Genomic DNA, 6,987 nt, shown 5'->3' on the forward strand with positions numbered 1-6,987 from the left:
ACATACAAGTCACTAAGCTGCCCAGGCTGGGCTTAAATTTGCAATTTTTCTGCTTCAGTCACAGAGAGTATTCAGATTACAGGTGTGCGCCAACATGCCCAATTACTTCATTATTTTCAGCTCACAATTATCAGGTTTTTCTGGCAGGGTACCAGGGATTGAACTCAGGACCCTGTGCTTGGCTAGCAAGTGCTTATTCTACTTAGCTATCTCCCCGGCCCCAAAAATTACCAATTGTAAGTCACCCCAAACTATCAAATCTTCCCTATGACACTAAAAATGTTTATGATGTTCCAACTACACAGCAACTAAAAAGAACTATTTAGAAGAGGCTATATCAGTGCTTTTTCTAGGAAGGGGGATTTCTGAGTCCCACAGCTGCTCATGGCAGACAAGGGGCACCAGAGTTGGTTCCAGGAGTCGAACTCAGGGGCTTCTGCTTGCCAGGCAGGCACTATGCCACTGAGCTATATTCCTCAGCCTGGATTTCTGAGTCTACTGGGAGTAAAGAATGCTTGTCTCCAGGGAAATATCAAGAAGGGGAGAGTTTGGTTCTAGTTCTGCCAAATTTGGTTGCTGTGAGCACTTAGGATAGGACATTAACCCAGTTTTAAGCCAGGCAGATGTGGTACATAAGAGTCCAGTGCTAGGCTACAATGATGTTTAGAAAATATGTTCAGAGGTTCACAGGGTGCCACAAAAAAAATGTTTCCCCATGAGCAATCTTGCCCTTTTCACTTTTGGTTCCCCAGCTGTCCCCAGACTTGTTTTCCAAAAAGGCCCTCCCACATAGGCAGGCTCTGCTGTCTTGTGTGACTGAATGGAGAGAGTTCAACTATGCAAAGCTGTGAGGCCACCTTAATTGGCTTCATTGTATGTACACATACTTCCTCTCAGCTGGGTTCAACCATCAGCAGTCACTGCAAGGCTCTGCATCCACAATAAGTTGGGCCTGGGGCAGTCACCTCCTGCCCCGTCATTACACAGGCCTATTAGGGGGGCCTGCGGATGTCGGATATCAGCCATCTCCACAGCCAGCAAGTCACCCTGCTTGTGGCTGTGAGCAGCAAAGGCCCTGGTGGGTAACAGCAGCCGTAGCACAGAGCCGTAGGTTCTGCACAATTACTGAAAGTGCCCTACAGGCCTGGGGACCAAGTCAGCATGTCCTTGGCATTTACTAAGTCCAGATGTCTTTATCTTCCGGGCAGGAAGTCAGACCCTGTCCAGATGGCATCTTGATTGCTTTCAGCCCAACTGATTAAATTTCTAAGGTTGACATCCCTTCCAAATACCCTCTCCATCTTGTGAAAATATGATTGTCAAATAAGTGCCAGGAGGAATCCCTAGAGATGATGGAAAGGTGGGAGGGCTGGCACGTGAGCTGAGTGCCTGGGACACCCAAGCCATGCATATCTCTGGCTGAATGGCTGAGGGCCGGGACTCTCCAGGTCAAGCAAAGGAATTTTGCTAGAGGCAGCGTGGCAGGGTAAGAGTGGGAGTCCAGGATACACTGACCACTGGGGATTCCTGGGTCCTCCACTTTCTGACCTGTGACCTTGGGCATACCTGAGCCACGGTGGCCTTGGTTGACTTTTCTATAGCTTATGTCAACCAATTTGGATATTATACATAGCAATATATGTCAAGTGATATAATAGTATCTGACACCTAATAATTATCTGTTAAATAAAGTATATCATATTTTTTGCCACTACTTTTGCCACTTAAAAAGCAGCTCTTTAAAAACACAAACTCAGAGCTTAGCGGTCTAAGCGTCTGCCTGGCATGGGAAAGGGCCTGGGTTCGATCCCTGCTACTGCATGCTATGCCAGCCTTGCGCTGAGCCAACCACCAAAAGCAGGCCTGGTGGCATACACCTGTAATCCCAGCACTGCTGAAGCAGGAGGATCACTGTGAGTCTGAGCTGTGTAGTGAGACCCTGTACCAAATAAATAAATAAATAAATAAATAATATTAAAAACACAAACTCTCATGAGTTCAGTATGCTTTGTACTAGGCACTATATGGAACTCTTCATAGGCCTTTGTGTGTTGTGTTCCTTTTCACAAGCACTCTTGAGAGAAAGGCAGGAGAAGAATTCTTTTATAGAAGTTGAAAGTCTTAGAGGTTGATGACTTGGCCAAGGCCGCAGGGGTGTCTGCGTCTGAAGGTGGAAGCCCATGGGCACTCACTGCTGAGCTCTTATCTTCTGCTAATCTCCTCCAAAGAGGATGGCAGCATTGCCCACAGAGCGGCGGAATGGATCAAAACTCGCTTTCCAGCACCAGCAATGGCACACCAAGAATGCCTCCCATCATGCCCATGGACTGCTGGTGAGATTTGGCAGAAAGAAAAAAAAGATCCACGCTGCCATGAGTGCAGGCTGCTGCCTACCTCTGCGAGTTCAGGAAATCCACTCCTCCAAGTTCGCTGGAAAGGGCTAGAGATCAGCAACAAACAAGGATGGGGAAAATGTCTCAGAAGGGCCTAAGGACAATGTCTGTGAATTAAAATAAATAATCTCCACTCTTGGGCCCATGAGACTCCTAAGTTGTTCATTTATATTCTTGATGAGAAAAATGACAGATTAGATTGTATTTGAACTTATTTTTAGCTTTAAAATTTCTGAGGTTATCGTAGCACTTTTAGACAACTTTATTTTGCAGGTGAGAGTCCTATATTCTCGTCCCTGTCTGTCTCTCTGAATATTATATTCGTTACAGTTTGAGAGAAACTCCCCAAGGATGCCTTTAGCATTTCAGTCTTTATGAAACCCATCAGACAAAACAGAAGTTAGCAAATAATGGTGACAGCATGGTTAAGTACAGGCAGGAAAGGTGCATGGTCCTCCCAATTTCTTCCTAAAATTAGGGCATAGGAGTGCCAGAGGAGAGGTGCCTTTCTGCTGCCAGAAAGAATTTTCTTACTGCTGGAGAAGGCATCCAAACAGACCACCCTTACCATCTACTGGTCTCCATACTTTTCCTAGTCACACCCTGTGCCACATAAGAAAAAAAAAATTAAACTTGTACACACTTTTGCCTGTTAATCTATCTTTTATCAGCTTGATTTGTAGTTTCCAGCCTTGGAAACAAAGAGGGTAGTGGGGGAGTCTTCTTTTCTTCTGACCACAATCAAGCAGAATGCGAAGAGAGCCATGTCCCTTTCCAGGGGCGGGAAGGCCACAAGCACAATGTGCTCTGTCTGCTGACCACATACATACTGCCAACTTTCAAGGCAGCATCTTGGCTGTGAAGCAGACAGGCAGCTCAGAAGAGCCCAGGTACTCAGAAGATCCAGCGTGCCACAAGGTAGCTCCTCAGGCACTGTGTCTAGACGTGTCCCCAAACCCTCATGCACTCAGAGCTAGGGGTTTGGGATAGTGATTGGTTCAGTGGGTTAGAGCTGACTTGCAGTTAGGCGGTGGGGTCTGGTCTGGCTGGAAGAGGAGGGTCACAGAGGCCGTGGCCTGGAAGGGTGCAGCTCTCTCCCTGTCTTCCCTTCTCTCTCCACTTCCTGTCTAACATGAGATAAGACACTTTCCTCCACTCAAACCCTTCCACTGTACCTTACACCTTGGATGCAACCAGGCAAGGACCGAAACTTCTAGAACATGAGCAAGAAATAAACCTTTGCTCCTTTAAATTGCAGGTGTTAAATATTTTGTCCCAGTGGTGAGGAAAGTGACTCAGACAGAGGTGGCAATAACTTTAAAGGGGGTGTAGCTTTAGGCTTCTTTGAGTCTGTGCCTTGTATCATAATAATTCTGGGGGGAAAAAAAGAAATGAAACAATAAATATAATGGGATAGAGTGAAACTGACACTAGACTACAGTAAAATGTTCAGGTAGAATTTTGGTTGCAAGCAGGTTGAGCTATGAGGAAGTGGAGTTGCAGGGCAGAGAAAGCAGACTCGAGCTAAACACAGAACCAAAACTAAATATGTAGAGGGGAAAATAATGAATCTGATTAACATCCAGTGAAATTCATGCACTAAAATAGAAATCTCATTAGCGTTGTCTGCTACTTTTCAATCACGAAAAGCATATTTTTATTTATATGTCCCTGAAAGAAGGTAAATGACAAAACAATAATAATAATAATAAAATGGTTGGCCAAATAGCTCAGTGGATTAAAGCGCCTGTAAGCAGGGTTCAGGGGCCAGGGGTTCAATCCCTGGGCCTGCTGGGCCAGTCCCACCCTCAGGGCATTCTGAGACAGCAACTGAGACTGTGCATGGTGATGTGCATGTGTAATCCCAGCACTTGCGAGGCTGTAAACAGGTGGATCACTACGAGTCGGATCTAGTAGTGAGACCCTGAACACCATGCAGGCCCTTCCCTAAAATACAAAGAAAAAAGAAAGTAAATGAGACTTTGGATAATGACCAGAGAATGGTCTGAAAGGTCAAAACAAAGCATCCTAGAGCCCCAGAATGACTCCCAGACTGTATGTGAAAACACAGGGGAGTGACTACGGAGCACTTACACAGGACTCAATGAGCTCCCAGTGCCTTGTCTCCTCTTGTCCTCTCTCTTCATTACCTGAAAGGCGGAGCTCGTAGGGTGGATGATGGCCTGTCTACCCTTAGTGGCCCTGTCAGTGAGTTGGGATCACTGTATGTGATCACGGCACTCGTAGCACCCACTGCTCTAGCTAAACCTCTCTATTTTCCTTCACCAAGAAGGGGCAAGATCATCTGGAGGAAGAAAGAGCAGATTGTCAACAAAAGTAAGTGTCACTTCATTTTATCGGCTCAAGCCCACAGCTCTGTTACATAAATAAGTTGGAAATAGTAGTTTTGAAATACAGCGATGAAGTTTTAAATGAAGGAGTATCTTAGTAATAAATTAGTCTATCTCTGTCATGTTACAGATGAGCAAATTGAAACAGAAAGTGTCTCAGGGACAATAAGTTGATAGGCAAGCTAGGATTAACATTCAAATCAGTACATTCCTCAAGAGAAATGTTCAGATAAACTGGTACAGGTTGGGTTACAACCCAGGAACTTGTGACACAGTTGGAAGAACTAGCAATTTTTAAACCCAGAAAGACAAAGAGTTAGGAACATGAATATTTTCAGATTCATTTCAAATGAGAGGCAGATAGGAAAAAAGTTTGAATGTACTCTATTGGCTGGAAGAAACAAGGAAAAGTGTGGGAACCTTAGAGGAAAGGTTTTAACAGTTTAATATCAGATAAAACCTTATAAACAGTAAAAATTGGCCAGAAAAATCTTTTGGAGGATAGTAAGTTTTCTGTCACTGAGGCATTTCAGAATAGACTGGAAAATAATGTAATGCAGAGAAGAGTGGGGAAAGAGGTACGGAGGGGAGAATCCAGGCATGAAAATAATTTGGGTAGGGTGACCTTTAGGAAGATGTGATTCTTTATAACCTGGGACCAAATAAGGATTTCATTCTTGCCTCTGAACTCCAAAACCTATTTTCCTATCTGTTTGCAATAGTTTAAATTTTAATCTATTTCATATTTCAGGGTATTATGCCCTGAATATTTGATTTGAATGCTATGGAAGAAGGTCACTTATATTCATTTATTTTCTTTTACTCTTATACACTTGCAGTGAGTCTTTTGAATCCATTATGCAAACATATGTAAATCATATGCAAATGATGCAGCTTCAGAAAATGACAAAATCTTATGGCCTTAACCAAGCCATCAAACCTTTCTTTAAGGAGGAATGTAATATGCTTTTTCAATGTTTCTAGGGCAGGAAACGATTTCCTGAGAGTGATATTTACATGACATTGGAATTGGTGACACAGCAGAGTCTTGGCTTCAGAGTCTTTATATTCAAGTAATGCTTTAAGGCTAAGAAATCATTTCTCCCTATATGATCTCATTTGATCCTCGTAATTACCTGGTGATGTAAGTAGGACAGGAATTATAACTTTGCTTTTCAGATGGGAAATGGGAAGCGAAGTGACTTGCCAGAGGTCACCTAGTTGGTGAGCAACGGGTCTGAGGCTCAGAGGCAGAGCCTTCCGGTCCTCAGCTCCTTCCACACACCATGCCGTGCCTTCTCACCACAAGGTGGCCTACTGCTGACTCCCCTTTGCTCAAGCCGCAGGTAGCCAACAGCATCTTCAGAGATGATTTCACTGATGAGCATGATAACTTCAGGGTGACCACAGAAGCCTAAACATTTACAAAAGCCCTCACATAGCGTCAAGTACATAGCTGCTCCAAGCCCCTTTGCTGTTTAGCATCTGCTCTGGAGTCTCCAGAAGAGGAGCATTCTTCATCCCATCTGTTCGTCAGCTGCTTCAGGACGCCAACTTCCATGGAGAGCAGAAGCACAATCTTCAGGGAGGTCATCTGGGCCTGAAGCCCTAATCCACCACTTTCTGTTCTTATGGCCTTGGGGAGGTCATTTAATTTCTCTAAACATCTGTTACTATAGCTACAAGATGAAGGAACTGTTAGCGCCTCTCTTATAGCCCTTGCGGAAATAGCCTGAGGTGAGGAAATGTATGGAAAACAAAATAAAGCCTGGCCTGGTGTCTGGCATACAGCAAGCGCTCAATAAATGGGAACCACGTAAGCACTGTACTGCTGGCGTTAATGTATGTGCCTGTTGTGTCTGAAGGCGTGGGAACTCAGAAACCTAGAACATGGTACTTGGAAAGGGAGCCAGGGAACAGTAACTCCAGCTTTCTCCCTTACAACAGATGGCTGGTGAACAGAACAGACAAGATCTGAGGTAGCTAAACTCAGCCCATGGAGGAAGCGTTTCAACTCTGACTTCGTTTAATCACTGTCACATCTTGCACCAGAATGAAGGTAATTACAATCCTGCTTCAGAGATATCTCTGAGAAGTAGCACTGAGGCAGGCTTCCTTGGCAGGCTATGTTGTTTATACAGGAAGGGCTAAACACACAAGGGGGACAGGGACAAAAGGTGATCCCGCCTACCCTGCTTCAATAGGCTGGAATTCCCCCCCCCCCCCCCCCCACCCCAAGTGGA

This window comes from Octodon degus, unplaced genomic scaffold, assembly GCF_000260255.1.
Source record: "Octodon degus isolate 3935 unplaced genomic scaffold, OctDeg1.0 scaffold00001, whole genome shotgun sequence".
Taxonomy (NCBI): Eukaryota; Metazoa; Chordata; class Mammalia; order Rodentia; family Octodontidae; genus Octodon; species Octodon degus.